The sequence below is a fragment of the Lipophrys pholis genome, assembly GCF_963383615.2.
Source record: "Lipophrys pholis genome assembly, chromosome: 22".
Lineage (NCBI taxonomy): Eukaryota > Metazoa > Chordata > Actinopteri > Blenniiformes > Blenniidae > Lipophrys > Lipophrys pholis.
Window position 1 is genome coordinate 11,228,075 of NC_137644.1, and position 20,837 is coordinate 11,248,911.

Genomic DNA, 20,837 nt, shown 5'->3' on the forward strand with positions numbered 1-20,837 from the left:
GTCCTTTTTGATAGTTCTGTGCGACACCGTTGCTGTTCCCAGCAAACATACATTTTCTCTTTTTCTAAAATCACATTAAGGTTCACATGGACTAGTTTTTTTTGTAAAATATTTCCTTTTTGTCATGAGCCTGCATTTGAGGATTTCAAATTTTTACTTGTCCATTAGTGTTACTTATACGATGCCAAGAGCTCACTGTCAATCTATTTCCTCTCTCCCTCTCTCTCTCTCTCTGCTGCTCCTCTCCTCTCCTCGCTCTAATCGACACTGACATCAAATCGATAATCTCACTTTTTTTTTTCTTTCTGTCGCATGTTTGTGGTTCCTTGCTCCGATAGCATTGGCCAGGTGAAGGAGAACTATGGAAACTGATGGAGTGTCCCTTGTTACGAGGAGAAAAAAAAAAAACTGAGACAAACAGCGAGGAAAACAGGAGGAAATGAAAATGGGACGAGAGGCTGAGAGAAAGGGGAGAAAAGCGACGCGACAAGGAGCATGGAAGTGCATTGTCTGGAGTGTTTGCGCAAACGTGTGGCCTCCACACTGAGGCAAACACTTTGTCAGCAGCTCTTCACTCACAGACAAATGCGCAAAGGCTCTTGTATTTTAGACAGTTCTGTGTACGCGTTCATGTATCAAGGATGGCTCGCTGTTCGCGACCACGCAGAGTCCTTTCCTTTCATGTTTTCATGTACTTTTCTGCTGCAATGTGATCAGTGAAAGCGTGTTAGGTGAGCCATGTCAGAGCACAGGACTGGAAAAGAGGCTTCCCCCCCCACCCCCCCGCCCCTCTCCTCCTTCCTCTGACTTCTGGTTGCATTTGTGGAATTTGTTCAGATTACACATTTAAGTTTGGAGAATACAGCTTTCGGCTCCTGACTGGTCATTTCAATTGGCTTCTCAAACATGTACTTGTGATCATTTTCACTTATTTTCTACTTGGCACTAAAACTACCACTTAGTATCAGCTGATGCTCTTACATGGAGTAATACACTTCACATGAGTCATATAACTCATGAGAGCATGGCCTTACATAAATAGATTAACACACTATGATGAACGAGTTGTCATAGCTAATATACTTTGAATAACAGTTTGTCAGCTGGCTTCACAAGCATATTTCTTCCTCTTTTTTTTACCAATTGCCTGTGAACACTGTAGTCATATTTATAAGCCTATTTGCCTAATGAATACACCAAGGCCCTTTTTTTGTTGTTTTCAAGTGAAAATGGAAACTTTTAATTGGATCAACTGAAAATAGAACTTTTTGAAAATGGCCGCCAAGGTGGATCTTTTAGAAAACTGTCTATCTCCCTAGAAACAGGGGGAAACACATGTGCACATGCACACTGCATAATCGTGGCATGGACAATAACAACAATGGCGGCCTAGGGTCATGACTCCCAGTCCATATTCTCCTGGGACTTGGTAGTTTTCTACTCTAGAGTCACCGTAATAGCAGTCCAACTTTGTCATCGGGTTCATACTTCATGTCCGTGTACTTTTATTTGTCAATGTTTATAGCATATTGTTCTCTGCGACCGTGTGTGTGTGTGTGTGTGTGTGTGTGTGTGTGTGTGTGTGTGTGTGTGTGTGTGGTTTCATTACAAAAACAACCAAACAGCAGCAACTCATGGCCCAACACTCATAGGATTTTCAACATTTTCAACTGATTTCATTTTAAAAACGTTGCCGTGTAAATGTGAAACTTCTTTAAAACGAGAACACAAAAACAATACGTTTTCACTTGGAACATTGTGTGAACTCGTCCTGATTTATCCTCTCATCTCTTCAGAATAGGTTTCTCAGTGTGACGCCAATCCAATATTAGGGTAATCCAGTTAGGGGTATAATAATGAGATAAATTTACCTTTCAGTTCCAAATGTACTTGTGTGGATATGTAATTGAAAAACACATTTTTCTCCATTGTTGAATCGCCCGTGATCTAGAAATGGGTTACTTGTTCCCCATGTTGTGTTGAACTCTTGTCTGACTATCTCCTTTCGAAATGTGAAAGGATTAATTACCGCTTGTGGCTGAAGGAGAACAACAAAATATATTTTACTAAATCGTATTCATCCTAGTTTCTGATTCATAGTTCTACCGTGGATCTACGGTGTTGGCTGTCTGAGTCAAAATCCCAAACCTGTTCCTTTTGGAAGAAAGGACGATGCGTCAGAGATTGCAAGTTAGCATTTTCCTCTCATTTGATCCTAACACAGACTACAAACTCAACGCTCTCTTCCTGTCAATACTACTACAAGCAGTCCAGGAAAACATTTGCATTCCTGCCCTAAAGTCAGTGTATGTCTTTTTTTGTTTTTTGTGAAGGTCCGTTTTAGACAGGCTCAACGGAATGCGACTTTATGTTTCACAATATTAACTGCAGGAAGTGATTCAATTCTGACTTTGGAATTATTTCATATTCCATTTGGTTTTGTTTCTGTCAAATTGTAACCTTGTTATTGATATCAACTCATCGGCGGCTGGGGTTACGTGCCAATAAACAGGGCACTTTGTTAAAAAAATATATAAATAAAAGGGATGAACAGAGTGAACACAGTCGTCCACTCAAGAGCCAACTCTTAAAAATGCATAAACCCACGGAGAGAAGCAAGTCGGAAATGTTTCATATGTGTATTTTATTAAAATTCCACATTTCTTTCGGTGTGTTGAACAGGCGTTTATTTACTTGCTTGGAGATGCAGAGCGAAACACTCAACATCAGAGTTGTACAGAGGGAAGGAAATGCATGGGGTCATGGCGGATGGCCGTATAGATTTTTCTTTCAGCTTCAGTGACCAAAGTTCAGTTCTCATCTCATGAAGATTTTTGTACTGCGAGTGACCTTTTCATTGTAAACACATATTTTTTTCATCTTTTCTCCGCTTTTATTCTCCCACAATGCACAACTCCCTCTATCTCAAGTCAAAAGTTCCTGATTGTCTAATATTGACTCTAACCTCAATGAAAGCCGTTTAGATTGAACTGGATTTATTGGTAATCTATTCAGTGTCCATTCAATAGGCACTCAAACTGTGTTTTTTTTTTTTTTTAATACATTTTTTGGAGCTTCACATGTTCTCATCTTAACTTGTTCACCTCACTGAAAATGCATGTCGAGTTAAATTAGTGCGTGATTGTCCAGCTGAATGACTCTCACAACAATCTGTGTATTAGACACACATGTTTTTGTGAAGAGGTGCATTTGTATTTATAAAAAAAGCTTGATATGCTCCTCATCAGCATACCATCTCTCCGGGTGAGGGTCACATAATCCCCCCCCCCCATTATCATTGAAACCCCTGCCAGAATGCTTTGAATGCTGAATCAACCGTTAGTCGATCAAGATTGTGTGAATAGTCAATGTTGTTTCGTGAAGGTCACATTCTGAAGGTCTTCTGAAACAGTAAGTATTGCTTTAAGTACATGCCATAGTGTTTGTAGTCAACTCTTTATGTGGGTTTCTTTTTGTGTTTTTTTTTTTTTTACCCTGAATCCTTTGGTCATGGATGGAGGATGAATTAAAGCAAATGAATCATTGTTCCAAGAGCACAATTGTTGAAGAAAATTATTTTCTATCACAAAGGTGTTCATAACATCTCAGAATGGTAGATGAATATAAATGCTTGGTTAAATTTATTCCTTTAGTGTCCAGTTGTGTACATTTTCCCCCTTGGCATTAAAACTGTCAACTTTAGTCAAATGTTTCAAGATTTATGGTTTATTGGTACAACGCCAGGCCCTTTCACACTTTATAGCAGTAGGACCTTAGTTGATTCAATCGCAAATGGAGAGGTTCACTTTGTCTGCCCTTTCACTCTGACACCATAAACAAATCAACCCATCCTTTCATTTGGCAAAGAAACACCATTCAAATGTAGTTTGCGGGGTCAGAGCTCTGTGTACCCTCAATGCGTCTCGGAAGCATTCACACCTGCAATTAAAACTGTCTACTTGTCATCAGATCATCGGAGATACATTGTGATGCCAGGTGTGAATAGCGCCGCAGTCTTGGTTGTCACAGCTCAATATGTTGAGCTGTTCACACGTTCCAGCTTTGAGCCAATTAAGACAAACTCTGAATTAATCTCGCTCTTAGTGGGGTCAATTTGTTGATATGTAAAGGCTGGCATCTGAATCTTCACATGCCAGACCATGTCAAAAAGGTTCTGGAGTCACGTCCAAACTCTGGCCTGGTTTGATTAAACTGTGACTAAAGTAAAAACTCTACTACTCAACATAACTGTTATATGTTACACTGGACAACGTCTGTCTTTTTAATAGTGTAGCTGCATGACAGGGTTCAGACTGGACCTGGCCGCATGATGCAAACATGAATCTGTACATAACGACGTCTTTCAAACTATTCAAAGACAGACGTTTTGAAAGCGATGCCCGTTTACACGGAAACGGCAAAAACACAGAAAACGATTTAGTTAGCTTGCCATGCCCCAAGTTGAACAGAGTTGGTTGTTTTTGGAATGAAACCACACATACATGCACAAAGAGAACAATAGGCGATACATATTAACAATGGGACTACAAAGACATTCGTATGGACAGACGACAAAGTTGGATTGTTATTACCAGCGACTCTCAACTATAAAACTACCAAATCCCAGGAGAATATGGCCTGGGAGTCATGACACTCGAGAACTTTTTTACTACGGTGGTTGCACACATGGGCAGTAGCAGCGTTTCAGAGAAGTTGTGTGTTCTCCTGTTTCTCCTGAAGTCCAACTGTTCTTTTCACTTTATTAGTTTTCTTGCCCATTTTGTTGAAATACATTTATACATATTAAACCAAAAAAAAAAAAATAATAAATGAATAAATAAGCAACTCTTTAAAACATATGCTGAACACAGACTATCCACCACCAACATTGTAAACATTAAGTTGTCCAAATGCAGTTTTGTCCTAAACAGTGGGTTGTAGATCATTCCGATTGTTGGTGGTGGAAAGTTCTTATTGTTTCCTGATGGCCACATATCTTAGTTATCCAGGGTTTTAAACACATTCATGGGCATTGTATGCTTGGGATGCTTTTGTTTATTATAAGATGATATTAAACACACAACTATGAGGAGCAAGTTATGTGTGGTTGTGTCAGAAAGCCACTTCAGTGGAAGTGGAACTCAAATAAAAGTAATTAACACACAGTTGTAATTGTATAATGTGTAGGGTTAGGTCCATTTCACTATTGTGAAAAGGATATGGCTTTGTGTTTCTGGCAAGCTTAATGGACATAAACTTACAAACTACATAACAAACACGGCACTTTTCAAAGAGAGAATGCAAGAAGGCAAACACAATAGTCCTTGATTAAGATCTAATGTGATTTCACACTACTTGGCTTGGCACAGAGATTTAATTTATTGCTTCTGGACTCGGAGAAATATCTATGCTGACTTGGGGGCAGAGTGGTGGAGAGGAGGAGGAGGGAGCAGGGCTGGGGAGGGCGGGTTTGAGGGGGTGTCTGTTGTATTGAGATCAGTATGGGGTTGGGGGGGTGGGGGGGTAGGTGGTGGATGTAGATTGTTGGAGCTGAGGGGAGTCCTGTCAAGAACGGTATCGGCACAAGTGTGGTGGCCTGTGTTTGTGTTGTCGTTCTGTCTGGAGAAATTAGTCATGTCCCATTCTGGAGAATGGAAAGCAACATGATGAAGGGAGAAGGGGAGTGTGTGTGTGTGTGTGTGTGTGTGTGTGTGTGTGTGGGGGGGGGGGGGGGGGGGGGGTATATCTGTGTGACTCCTCTCTCAATACTGAGCATGGCTTTCCTACCGAACTGAGCAACACAAGATGAAGAAATCCAATTGCTCTGTCTTTTTATGTGCAGCCGAGGTCAGGTACACACATACCGCACATACATATGTGAAAGCAAGCACACACATGCCCATACATGCAGCTTATGCTCAAATACACACACTCACACACTCGCATACTCGTGCAGCATGCTCACAAGCCAGACAACAGCCAGTGGGAATTCTCTGCCCAGTGAAATCAATATAAATGTACACAGTCAAACACACATGGGACACAAGTATAGAGTGTGTGTGTGCGTGATGGCGTGTGCACTCGCCACTGGTTGATCCAGGGAAAATGGCTTTTGTTGAGTCCCCTGTGCTATGTAACATTACAGAGTAATTACAGAGTGTGTGCTTTGTTTAGGGGATGTCTAATTATGCTGTTTGGGTTGTGCAGGGCCCTGGGGTGGGTGTGTGTGTGTGTGTGTGTGTGTGTGTGTGTGTGTGTGTGTGTGTGTGTGTGTGTGTGTGTGTGTGTGTGTGTGTGTGTGTGTGTGTGTGTGTGTGTGTGTGTGTGCGTGCGTGTCGGCGAGAAGACGCTAATTGTGGAGGTGGTGTTAGTGGAACAGCAACTGTCAGAGACAGAGCGAGAAAGGTGGAGAGAAAGTGGAGAAAAACAAATGGAGAAAAACAAGCCTGAGCGATGCACTTTGGCCTTCCCCCTAATCTTTCACTACCTCTCTGCCCATCACGTTGTCACCTGCCGGATCGCCTAATGCCACATCTGTGCCATTTACTAAAATCCCTTTTCAGACGTGGATTCTGCAACGTCACTTAGTGTGTACGTGTTCGGCTAATAGCTTTCTGGCTGTCACGAAAGATTCATCTTCACTTCATTCAAGTGTGAGTGCAGTCACTAGTCCGGGCTCACGATTGTTTACATGTAAAATGGTACACAGAATAGAAGATGCTCGCACAATACACAAAAACAACCTCAATGCTTTTCTTCATGTGTGTGTAGAAGCAGTAAATGGACAAGGAAAGTCACAAGATCAACTTTACAGTTCAGGATATGTAATTATAACACCCCAAGCTTAGGAGGATGCCCCAATCTTGCAACTTATCCATGGTACTATATTTAGCAGCAAAAAAAAAATAAATCAATTTTGAAGGTAATTAAGGCACCACCTTGGCTAAAAAAAAAATTCTTATTGGATTTTTTTTTTGCATGAGACTTTTAAAAAAAAAAAAACATATGTTGACCCAGAGCTGCTGTTTCCTGTGTTTTGTAAGTTTAACAGTAAACATACCAAATTAGTAGCAGGAAGCACATTTATTGGCACATGTGACAAATTGCTGTCCGACACGGCCAAACTCTCCAAGTACTGCCAAGTGCAGAATGATTCATTGTCCACTTGGAGGTTTTGTTATTCCTTTATAGAAATACATTTGATCTTTCTGAAAGAGTCAGGGTTCAATATAAATGACAAAGCACTGATATTTAAAGTTGGACAATTGCACAGACAGGAGAAAGATGTTGTTGAAGAATTACATTTTATGAAGTAACAAAGTTTGCATGGTCTCCCTACGTGTGAGATAGTCTGCTTTCGACTGCTTCTGCCTATCTGTTGTTATGTTGCAAAGTACTTGCCCTCTATAATATAGTCGCCACTTGTTTTTGTTTCTGATTGGCACCAAAGTAAGTCTTAGATTTTGGTCCATGTACTATCTTTTCTTGTTGTTACGTTTCGTTCAGATAACAATGAAATATTCGGCTTCTCTATGAAATTTATTGAGGACTAATTCAAACATTTATTTGAGGTCTGAAATCGGCATTATTGAGATCCAAGGGGCCACATGACAAATTAACACCACCAGAACCGCGACATTAAAAGTCACACATTTTACAACTTAATGCATGAGAGATACAACTTTAATTGTAAGATTGATGTTGTTTGGGACAAAATATCTGCTTGTTAAAAGTCCTGACAACAAGTGACTCATATCCAACCTGTATGAAAACTCTAATTCAGATTTTCTTTCCAGGCCTCGATCATATGTGGTACCAATTCAGATATTTTTCTGCATGCGACTGCTTTGTCATTCACGTGTGACTAACGTCACGGATAAGCGCCGGAGGAAGCGGCTCCACCGAAATATTGAAAGCCGTGCTCTCTTTTTTCCTCATTCTCCGTCTTTCCATCATTTTGTCCAGATTTCGCCGGCTCGTATTCAACAACCACTTGGATCAAAATGGATCTACACACGCTCACCAGAGTTGACAGATATGTTGGTTATCCCCCACTTGGGGAGCCGAATTCTCTTACTTTTTAACTTTGTTGATTTTGTGCATTTGTGTGATGTTCATTATTACACATGTAATAGATTTATGGTTTTAACATGATTTCTACACAGGCTGAGGTTTGGGCTGGTTTTGTTGAGGTGTGTGAGCTTTACGTTGTTTGGGCTGAAAACAGCGAGTCACATCTGGCAACCCTGGTGCTGACCGGAGTGCCATCCATATTTACTTGCGTAAGTGAGGAGATGCTCACGCTTGGAGATCTTAAGTGAAATCATACTGTATAACTTAACTAATTTAAGAAGGAGACTTGCTGCTTCCACGTGTGCAGCATGGTTGCATAGACTGGCGCTCCTGGACATGTCTTGTTTATTCACTTAGATGCTCAGACGTCTGCAGGAACTCCATCGGGCGACCGGACGCATGTAGCTATAGGTGTTTGTTTGGAACGCCACTGCGTATCTGGCGTTCCCATTGACATCCATCAGAATTGCAGCCAATCCATTCTGCTTCACAAAGACGGCGCAGAAAAGGTCCCATTCTTGTTTGTTTATATAATTCTAATTACATGGGTTGATTTAGACTTGGAAAAGAAAAGTAGTGATGCTCTATTTTAAAAGAAACAGCTCGTTTGAATAGCTATTGGCCAGCTCTGAGAAGGGGTCAAGGTACTGAGATGCGTCCTTGTCCATACAACAATACAATACCTGAATGTCACTCATGCATAATTGCTATTCACATTTGTTCCAGTAAGTTGTGGTCCAGGATGATCTTTAGACCCAATGGTGTATTGTCTGCATAGTATTCAAGCAACCTTCATTTCATATAATGTACTCCAGGGCATTAATTTGTCCATGGAGTATAATGAAGTGCATTTTATTATTGTTAACATTATCATTTACAGAATGCAGCATTATAGCTGTAATCCATTTTAAATGAATGAAGGACTAAATGAAATTGCTGCCCTAATGTTGTTTTTCCACATGGGTTGTACTGCTCGAATGAAGTACTGCACAATGCAAGTCCTTTACTGCAGCATGTTTTTGAATGGTGAATTGTGCCTTTAAGAAATAATTAGAGAAGAAAAACACAATTTCAGATGTTCATTTATGGACTTATATAATGGTTCTAATTAAGCTTTGAGCGATATTTCCACTGCAGCAAAAGGTTGACGAGAGGCACCTCAATAACATATTCTGTTTGACCTTCTGAGGATTTATAAATGTGATGTAAAGTCTATATGCATGTACTCACGTCCGTACGGGCAACAAATAAATATTGTGCACTTACAGTCTCATGTGGACTGAGTGAGCCGCGTGTCAACAGTTTGTGAGACTGTTTTGGAGTTGGTGTGAGTGTGTTGTACTGCGGCAGGCCGTGAATAACATGATTAAGTGGTGAGAGTGCGTTGCGGCCGTGTGTGTGTGTGTGTGTGTGTGTGTGTGTGTGTGTGTGTAGGGGTGCGTGTGTGCATGGAGGCGTGCTGGGAAGGCCACTATTAATTTGATAAAACAAGATTGGACTTCGACATTGTGACCCACACAGATGCTACAACTGCTGTTGCTCTCTCGCTCTCTCTCCCTCTCAATCTCTTCTGCATGAATATTACAATGCTACCCCTCTTCACTTTTAATCTTCCAATTGCAGGAATTTGTTTTTAGTCTATTAACAATGCATCAATGTAAACTATTATTATTTTATGTGCTCAAGTTTTTTGGAAACCGGATATGTCTGTACCTAACGCCAAACGCTATGGATGTGGATAAGATCATAAATTGTAGTGTTCAAAAGCTTTGGCAATCATAAAACTCAAAAGCACTGTACATTTAAAAAAAATAATGGTACACTGGTTCAAGAAGAATCTCAAAGATATATTTACCCCTTGAAGACTGAGACCACCTCTATTTGGCGGGACAACAATGGGGACAGCAATAAAAACATGCTTGTTTTGATTTGAGTGAGATCCGTCTTTAAAGTTGCCATTCATCTGGAGGCTTTAGTTGCTGCACTAATAAAATGTTTCTTATTCACATGTTCCCTCCATCTCGAAACTACCGCCACGCTGCCAAAGGTTTATCGATGTTTGCTTTGTTGCTGCTGGTCTCTCCTCCGGCAATGTCTGTGACCCCGGTGACTCGCAGGCCGGCACAATAGTGATGTGGGGTTACAGGCCAAAACCTCCCTATTTGTCTCTATTGTATCGTGTCTATAATTCAATCAAGTCACTTGCTTTCTGGCTGGGTCAGACGCTTTCAGTCGCTCAGCCGAGAAAGGCACTGTTTGTGTGTTTGTGCATGAACTTTTGTTCATCTTAAATCTGCTCGCGTTCCCGTCTTGTTTGAGGCTATGCATGCACTATTGGTAATTTGAGTGGGCGAGTCTCATTAGTTTTGTGCGACAGCATCCTCGCGCAGTGCGCGCCGATAGTTGAGCTCTAACCAGACCGGTAACGACTGTGTCCATTTTCAATTATGTCTTTGAACATAGTTACAACATGTTGCACACGTGATCATTACTGCGAGATCGGATCTTCATGTTTGTTTTTGGTTTTTGTTTGAAGGTCAAGGCGGATGACCTCATGGTTGTTCTGGATGGTCTCAGCTTGAATGAGGATCCTTTTGGTGAAGGATGTATGAAAAAAAAAATAAAATGGCTTAATGGAATCTCACTTCAAGGCAGTTCTCGAAATAAGAGAAAACCAAGGAGCAAACTCGCGTGGCCAAAGTTCCGGATCACTATGTCCTCACGTGTTCTACTCTATGTCATTACTCTCTCCACAAATTCCTACAGTTTTAACAGAATTGGTTAAAAAGTCCAAAAACATCCGTTAATGTTTTACAGCACTTTGGAATTCATCATTAATTAAAACAGATTTCTCAGGTTGAGTTAAATGTGTGCAAGAGTTCGAGAGATCTTCTACACTTTGTTGGCATTTTCATTTGGCTTGAGGATAAAATCCGATGGGCGGGATCTCAGTGAAAATGTCTACTCGCAATTTGTCAACATTGTTCCACGGTTTGAGACTATCACATAGAAAAAAATAATCCTTCCACTTCTCGGACATTAGGGCATTATCCATGACATTTTTCTACAAGGCAGAACAATAAGCTGTCAGTACCAATAAGGACTGTAGAACAGAGCAGCAATTTGTGTAAAAGAAACATTTTCATAGTTACCAAACTAAAATGTTTGACCAGCACAGCCCAGATGGTGACAAAACAACTTTTAATTCTGATAGCTTTGGCCCATGTCCTGACCTCCAACATTCTGAATGAGGTGTTTTGGGCAGGGGCAGCTCCGGATCGTTTAAAATTGCAGTTAAATTGGAGTGGAGACGACACATGACACTTGAAGTGCCAGCCAAAAGTGACCACTTTTATTTTGTTGAACATACGGTTTTTCAGTGCAATCAGAAAGCTCAAAATTGACTCCAATTATGCAACTTATATATATCTACTTTTTTATCGTTAGTCATCAGATTGTTGAACTTTTATTTGTTCTACAGCGAAAATAAAAATGCAAAAAATATTCTTAAATCGAATTGATAAACAAAATGTCTAGTGCTGCACATTATGTTAGATTACTTTCAGGTTTGAGTTGTTTAACAACAAAATGATGATCAGCACCTTCACACAATGATTCATATTACTTTGAACCAGAGATCATTTGGGTACGTTTGTTACTTAATTAGATAATTTACCAGTGACATGGAACAAGCAAAAGGACCTGATCTACGACAGTGGAAGCTGAGTGAACAGGATGCACTGGCGATACCACACGCAATCCATTTATCACCTTTGCCTTTATGAATATGGGATATCAGACGTATGTTCTAGATCTTGTAAAACACAAGGGGGTTTATGATGTGCAGTGTGAAACGTGATGTTGTTTTTTGATGTCTGTTTTTAACATGACATGCTGCTGTCATTCAGGCTCCTCGCTCCCCTGAACCTTGATTTGCAAACTTTTGATATTTTCTTTGTTGTTTATGAAACTGTATAATCAATGACTAAAAGAGTCACTATAGTGTTCTAAAGTTTATCATTGAAGTTTGGTTTAGAAAGCAGCAGGGCAGCAATTCAAAGGTTTGTGTGGTTTTTTTTTCTGACTGGTTTTCATCTTTTCATGGTTTCGAGAGAGTTTGATGTCAAAATGTAATCAATTGGCTGGAAAGAATCGGGACTAGAATCATCACTACGTCACCATGGCATAACAGAAAATCTTGTACAAATCCACTATTGTTGAACGGCCATGCTACTAATAGATGTTTTTTCTTTTTTCTTTTTTTTTTTTAATTCACTGGATCTTTGTACAGTTTGATGCCACTGTGACCAAAAGCAAGAAGCGCCAACAGAACTTAGGTTGCCTCTTTAGTCTGTTGTAAACTGATGTTTACTTTGTTGACTTTTTGACTGTACTCATATCTTCCTGCCTTCATGTATATGTGTTTGTATGTATGTATGTGTGTATGTATGTGTGTGTGCGTGTGAGACAGGCAGCCCCTTGGCGGGGGGATCTGGTGGCCCCGCCCCTCTCCGTCCATTCTGTTAGCCGTCTTTATCTTTCACAACAATCAGGCTTTATGCTCCCGGACGCTCCTGATCCCACGGTAACCCTGGGAGTAGTAGCCAGGCGCTCCTGTTTAAATCACACATGTTTCCTGGAATATGTTCACTTGATGGACAGGAGTGATCCTGATTGTATAGACTTGCATAAACATGACACATTTCCTTATTTTTCCTTCAATTAATACATTTCTTCACTCCAGCTGGTGCCATTACAACCAATCTGTGCCAATAACGTAACATAATAGTAATAATAATCCTAAAACCTGTTCTAAAACTCACATGTATGATGTGTGTCGTTGTTTTTCTACAATATTGTATTTACTGGAACTACAGTAAAGGGAGTTGCAGCAATCTAATTTGCAATAAATGAAAGTATGAATGACTTTTTCTATCAATCGGCACATAAAAGAGATGTGCAATCTTTTCTGGGGAAAAAAAATGATTGTCCAAGACAGGACTCTAATGCCTTTAGGATCTGACTATCACAAGAACGATCAGCATCAAAAAGTATGCCAAAAAAATACTTTTTTAAGGTGACGCTGAGATTATCAGAAAGTGGGCGTGGCGTTTGGGTGCTGGACAGGAAGGTTTGACTACGATGATTTCATTATTAGAGACAATCATCTGTATAAAAATGTTCGACATCCAGTTTTAGATAAACATTGCGGGTTTCATTGGTACATACAACTGTGTATCATCTGCATATAATTGTAAACTAGTATTATACCTTCAACACTGCAAGACAGGTAAAGTGACAATTTCAACTGCATTTCTAAGCAAATAGCAAATACTTCGAGTCACAAACTGAGTGTTTGAGTGTTTTGCTTTCTAACTCCTGAGTCTGAAAGACTAAAATATTCAGCCTTGGTACAAACATTCACCGATTAAAAGTATTTTCTTTCAAGAAGGATGGCATAATTCCCCTTAACAAATCTCAGAGGCCAAGCTTTGTTTATGTATCAAGAACCTGAATTGCATCCTTCTGAAGACGTTTTGAAGAAAAAAAAACCTGACATGGTTTAAAGTGTGTTTCCTTGATAATGTGTTAACAGTTTACTTTATCCTGTCAGTCTTACGAAACACAACAGACCTATAAATTTGGGACACAAGAAACTGGAAATATATTGTTGCAGCCTTCCTTTGCTATTTTGTGTAAATAAAGTTTGAAATGCTATAAAGTTGCTACAAACATGTATTTTTAACGCTTAAAATTGTTGCTAAAGGGCATATTTCATATTTCCGGCAGCTTTCGCTTTTGTCTAATTTCATACTTTTGTGTTTTTCTTCACTCATTTGGCCCTGGCAACCGATTAGAACAAGAGTTTTCCTCCCAACAAAGAAAACATAATAGAAAGCATCAATCAAAAAAAATATCATCCTTTATTGCGACTGAATACAATGTGAATGAACAGCAACACCAGACTACAAAAGCGGCACTGTGTTAGCATCAGTATCAGAAGTTGCAGAACATGATGTGGTGTTTGATCACAAGAAGCCTTTGGCACTGCGAGATGCTGTGCACAGTGAAGAAAACTGAGAGCATTGATTTCATTGTGGAGGAGCAAGGACTGTGTGTTATTTGGCAAGGGTGCGTGTGTACGCGTGCGTGCGTGTGTGTGTGTGTGTGAGTGTGAGCTGTCTAGAACATAAAACTATAGAGGCCCATTCAGACCTTCCTTTCTCTCTCCTTCCATCAGGAGATAGCGGGGACATTGAACTGCGGCAACAAAAGCAGATTTCCATCAGACAGGGTTTCTGAGAGAGAAAAGCATTGTGTTGAAAAGGGCTTAATGGAAGCTCAGCTTAGAGCTTTATTCACACAAACTGTACTCGCGGGTCGGCGGAGGCACGTATGTGGACACGCACGGGCGCGCACACGCACAGTCACTTTTCCCATATACCAAACACTTCTGCTCCATTAACATTAGTGTTCTCATGTTTTAGAATGTTTTTATTTTTTTCAAATGATAGTGGAAGGTTTGTGCCCAGATGCTTGCTCTGGAGCAAGGTGCTTATGTCGCTGATGTGCAATTCTAGTATTGTAATCATTCGTGTCACAGAGTTCATAAATAGATCATTTTTATCACAGTGCATCGGTAATGTTATCCCTCATAGGCATACCTGAATGAATGGCCATTAAAGAGGTTAAAAATCAAAAGGGTATTGTTTCATGAGAGCCTTCCACGCTGTGCTTTCACACTATAGTGATGTGTTTTTGTAATGCTGCTTTATTCCTGGTCAGAGTCACATGGCACGTTGAAGGCTAAGAATTTTCATCGAGGCGTCATGCTCTGAATAGACCTTAGAGGCCTCCAGACATACCAAAGGCTTGAGACAACACCTCCCCGATGCTTTGTAGAAAAAGAACATTGTGCGCCTCTCATTTAATCCTCAAAAACCCAAATAGGCTGTCAGATTTCATTTCAGAATGGATTCATTTATTCAAGTGTCTTCTCGTCTGCATCCGCTGCTGTCAGTTGTTTTTTTTTTGTTGTTTTGCTTGAGGTCAGAGAAGTGAAACTACTCAGTTAGTTAAGATGACCTCCAGCCCAAAGGCAGAAGTGTACATCGATTATTCTTTACTTTAGCAGAATAACGGATAGCCGCTACACGTGTTCCTCAAGCTGACAGTTTCAAAAGTTTGCCTTGAACAAGACCATGCGTGGGAAATGACATGAAGCTCTGAATCTGCGTTATCGTCACCAGTATCTGGCCCAGTTCCCATCATGTGACTAACATCATTTACTATCTGTTGTAACGCCTATCAATAGACAGAAGAAAGCGTTAGGTGTTTCTTCTCTGTGGTCGGGTTTTCTGCTGTCCAGTTCAGCCTTTTCTGATGTTTCTGTCTTTTCATATCATTTGAAGATGAAAATGCAAACGACACACATATATCTTTGATTTATTGCCCAAATAAAATTAGGAATTATTCTTTGAAAACCCTTGTTAATGTTTAGATTAAAGATTTCCCATCTAATGCAAACTGAAGTTTGACTTGTCTCGTGATTTTACAGAAGACCGTTGAAGTCACATCAACATTTATCAGATCAGATCAGCTCTTTTATGGCGCCGTCTTATTGTCACTTCCCAGAAGTTCCCCAGTTAAAGTCTTGAAGCCTTTTCTGTGCTGAGTTTGCATGTTTCCTCTGTGCATGCGTCAGTTTTCTCCAAATAATTTCCAATTAAATATTAGAAAATTCAATTCTATTAATATTATTCAGTGTTCAATTTCACTCAGTGACTCTAATTGCCCCCAATGCCCTGTTTACTCCACGTTTTGAAAGGAAAATTGAACATTTTTGTTGCGTTTTGTCCGTTTACACAACAACAGTGCTCATTGAGGAACATATTTAAAGAAAAGTTGCAGTACATGGTTTTTTACCTTTTTCATTCAGGGTACACGATACACTTTCAAAAGAGTTTTACTGGACAGCTGAGCTGCAACTTAAATCACAACACAACCCAGAAGTTGGAAATGTACAAATTACATTGAACATTTCAAATACATGATGCACTCTCAGCATTTGGTTTGTCACAGAACTAAAGTCAAAACGACTTTTGTGTGCAAAAATGCTCATTTTTTTGGCACCGTGTAACTATTTCATGTATAAACAGTTGGATCAGATTTGCGATCTGGCCTGGTTATCCATGTGGCTGAATGTAAATCCAAGTGTGTCTGATCTCATCTGGATTGTTAGTGTCATCTTTTTATCTCCTTTTTTGACACCCTAATCTGCCTCTCTTACACTACCTCACACTGATACACGGATGCATTTACATACTCTTTGACACGCCAAGCCAACACACGCTGAGATATCCCCACACATGCTGCTATTACAACATCATTTATTCCCATTTTAAATTCAGGATCCACTCATAAAAACAGACGGAAGACACAAATGAGACATGTAGGTGTTCGGTTTATTGTCGGTTGCGTTTTTCAATGGAACTTCTCTGTCGTGTCCCTCATACACCTTCAAAATGTCTCACAATGCAATAAACAGTTGTGCGCTGTCAATGTGTATGAAAGCCTGCCTGCTTTTCCCTGTCTAAATACCTCCGTCTCTCTTTCCCTCAGATCAGAGTTGTCCTCCTCTTTATTACATGTAAACTGGGGATGAGCGAGCAGGCCTCCCATGGATTAACCGCTGACTGACTCCAAAAGTTGAAGGCAGACTTCCTTATTATGAAACATGTAAAATCTCTCCAGCGCGCCAACACACACACACACACACACACACACACACACACACACACACACACACACACACACACACACACACACACACACACACACACACACACACACACACACACACACAGGTGCACGTGCATTGGAAAACGAGTGCATGCAGTCCCAAGGATCTTCAAACTAAGTGTGTACAAGCAGGACTATAGTGTTGTCCCCGAATCACATCGCTCAATATTCCCCCAGAAAAGACTACACAACGGCTGCTCCCAAATCTGATTGGTGTTATTTGTAAGTCAGCCTAAATCTCAGAGAAGCTACACACACAAATGGAACAGGGCTTACTAATCCATTTGTAAGGCAATAGGCAGGCAAACAGGCAGGGGAGAGCTTGCCAAGTGTTGTAATCACAACTAAAGATGATGAGCCCACTCCCTTCCTCTACACTCTACAGTACAGTGTGTCTGCGCACATGCATTTGTGTGTGTGTGTGTGTGTGTGTTGTGTGTGCATTTCTGTGTTTGTCCTACATCGCCTCCTTTACAAAACTGTGACAAGAGAGGGAGAAAATGAATCGGTATCAAGTGGATAATCTACAAAAGTACACTAGGAGCTTTTCCACCTTATGCAAGTCCCCCGCTCATTCATTTGCAGATACCACGCAATCTCCGCGCGAACAACAACACGCCGGCGATATGAGTTCTGAAAAGGCAGTAATTGTAAGCAGGTTGGGGAATAAATTAGAATGATGACAAAATACAGAGATAAATCCAGCTTAAGAGAGATGTACGCCACTGTTTATTTGATTTCACATCTTTTTTTTTTTTTTTTTTCGAGATCCCACTTCTTCTCCCTCCCTCATTCCTGATCTTTTTTAGTGGGGTGGAAAAATGGATTTTTGTCAGTGATTTGGCCCTGAAATAGCTTATTGTCTAACGCAGCCACTGTGCGGGTACGGCGTCAACATCACATGTGTGTGCGAACGCGCTCGCCTGTTTCCATGGGGAGTAATGGCCGTGGAAGTGTGTATTGGCTTTGCTGGCACAATACGCCACTGTGCTCATTGGTTTAGACGGGTGTGCGCGTGTGATTACAGTAGGTGTGTGTGTGTGTGTGTGTGTGTGTGTGTGTGTGTGTGTGTGTGTGTGTGTGTGTGTGTGTGTGTGTGTGTGTGTGTGTGTGTGTGTGTGTGTGTGTGTTTCTATAGAGTCTCTTGTTGATATTTATAGATGGAAGAATTCTGGTATGAAAGGGGGGTTAGGGTGGGAGGATTGTTAGGAGCAACCGGGGGAGGGGTCAGGGAACGGAAAAGGGGTCGACACGATAGAAGAGGAAAGAAAAAGGTAGAATTAGTTACTCTACTCTATTTTTTTTTTTTTCACTTCCTTTTCGTTGATTTAAAATGAATTGTGAAATCAGAGGCCTATTTTGTGGCGAGAAATAGCGGTTTCCACTCTGCACAGTGCAAACGTTCCTGCTTGAAATCCAGGATTGGGCTTCTTTCTGTGCTGAGTTTGCATGTTTTCCTGGAGGCGAGAGGTTAGAGAAGCCTCCCATGGTCAGCATGGATCAGTCCCCTGGCCAAATTCTAAAACTGATTGGTGAAGTGTCATTTGGAGAAAGAGTCATCAGACTGGAATATAAAGGTTTCGTTAAGCTGATGTCTTTGGACGCTCGTGTCCTTCCGGCACATCTAAAGTGCTTGCTGGCATGAAATATGAGGCTGGTGTCAAATCACATTCAATGCTCTATGCTGGCATTGACTGTGCTGAGAATTTCTTTATGCTGCCGAATCACATGTCAGTTGACTTCCATGGTAGGAGAAGGCAAACTCCAACTTCACTCTATATACCAAATTCTCATTTAAATGTGCATTAAGATAGAAAACAAAACAAAAAAACCCCTGAACTTTAAATCAGTTAAAACTTTGTGTGATGTTTGTATAAATTGAAAATGAAAGTTTCTTGTTACAGATCAGAGAAACGTACACCCAAAATACAAGAAAGGTTTTTGGTTTTCACTTGAAAATGTTCTCAGTGTGTAAACAGGGCCTTAGTTCACCTCCGTGCGGCAGTAAAAGAATATAATCCTTGAATTCCCCTTAGTCCTGATTCTCTATCACTTCTCCCTCCTCTCCTTTTACTTGCCCTGTGTTTCCCCTGCACACTGTGTCTGTGTGACGACTGCAACATTCCCATACCTGATTGTTATCACCTGCGACTCCCACTGTGTGTATAAGCAGTGTGTTCTGTGTCACCGGTTGCCAGTCTAACTCATTGCTTCTTTTGTCAATGATGCATTTATTCTCAAGCTCAAACTATTAAAAAAGCCCAAAATAGAAAAATGCCACAAAATTCTACAACGTAACGTAAAACACAGGTACAAAACAAATGTCATCGGCGGCATTTGACCTTGTAAGGGGGATGCTTGAACCGGGACATTTTTCATCTCCTTTATTTTATTAGTTGTTTGACCTCAGTTATTTTTAGTCTTGCTCATGAAAGTTTTCAACACACTTTATGTTTCAGTCCGCCAAATTAATTTCTTACAAAACTGTGCCCTCAAAACAAATGCCGGTGCATTATAATAAGCAATGTATGGTATTTCCTACTTGTCGAAGTGAAACAACATACATCACTGTACAACATAAATCAGTGTTTTTCTCACATTTAGAGAGGAGTTAGAAATCAATACAAATGGGCACGATATGTTAAATTTGAAGTCAACATTAAAAGCTTTATTAAAGGGATGAGCCTTTATTTCTATATAAAAAGGTCAAGAGAGGTCACAACGCCGGTCCTTTTATTAAACACTCATTTGAAAGCAACACAGAATTAAGTGTTCTAGGTGGGATGTTAAGTGACGATAGGGAGGAACAAGGTCAAACGCCTTGTTTCAGTCAGCGGGTGAACTAAGTTGTGACATAATTGCGTAAAAGTTGGCATAATAGTCCCCATTAAGGTTGATTTCTTTGAGCAGCAATATGAAGATTGCTTCTCCTCTGATCTGGTTTTCTACGTTTTGATGACAGACATATTGAAGTAATAATCTACTTTCTTCCATTTTTTTTTTCTTTGTGTCCAGGATTGAAAGGGGCTGAAAGGCCAGAGCAGCTGATTTCTTCTGGATATTATTCCTCTTCTGGTCGTTCATCAAGTAAGTGGTAAGAGCACCAAATGAATGCCTGTCTGTCTGTGAACGCGGGAGTTTTCACTGTTGACTCAGTTAGAATAACGCACTCGGAAATGCTGTTAAATGATGTGGTTGGGTCCCGATTACTAACTGGGTGACGCAGGTATTTTGAGTCTCTCCAGAGGGTGTGTAGGTTGGACATCACCTGCCCAAAGTAGTGAGCAGTCATTGTGTTTAGAATATATCTAATGCTTGCACAAAAATTAAGGCAATCTGTCTTTGGTAGATGTTTCTTTTTTTTTCATTGTAACATTGCATTTTGTTTCAGTAGAATTGGGATGCCTTATGATTTACAAAGAGCATACGACATGGGTTGCACCCATGTTGCCAACAGCCACAAAGAGGTTTTGTTTATTCATAAAAGTTTCTCATTGAGGTTCAGGTGTCTTAAGACATAAGATATAAGATATAAGATAGGTCATATCTGGGCTTGAACAGAGTTTACCATCAGACAATCATTTTCCCAACCTGAAGGCCCTTTGCTACATCTCACCCTCCCCTAATGCTCTAAAAGTCATTTGTTTCTATTTCAGCAACTTTGACTGCTTATCTGCAAACTTTCTCGAAACTGAATTTGACTGGTGAGTCCCTGGAAATGTTGTGGCACTTCAGCGAGACATTGTCGCGTGGCGCGCTCGGCCGTGATGACAAAAAGTGGAGGGCTGGTGCCACACAGACGCACAAGGCCTGGAGTCAGAGGAGGGCAGCAATAACAAAACCGGATACAAAACAAATGACCATGAGACACGGAGCGATCGTGTCTGCTCGCTTTTTCGTGTGTTTGTGTTTGTGCGAGTGGAAGTCCACACAGTGTGTGTCAAGTCATGATCACAGACTGC

General features: G+C 40.5%; 1 protein-coding gene across 1 annotated transcript in view; it reads left to right on the forward strand.

The window, feature by feature from the left end:
* The window catches only part of sox5 (SRY-box transcription factor 5), a 259,914-nt gene that overhangs the window by 84,955 nt on the left and 154,122 nt on the right, over positions 1–20,837 (forward strand). Inside the window, exon 3 of the mRNA XM_080491527.1 lies at positions 19,891–19,962. The gene's annotated coding sequence lies outside the window, so the exon portion shown is untranslated. The remainder of the gene's footprint in view (positions 1–19,890; positions 19,963–20,837) is intronic.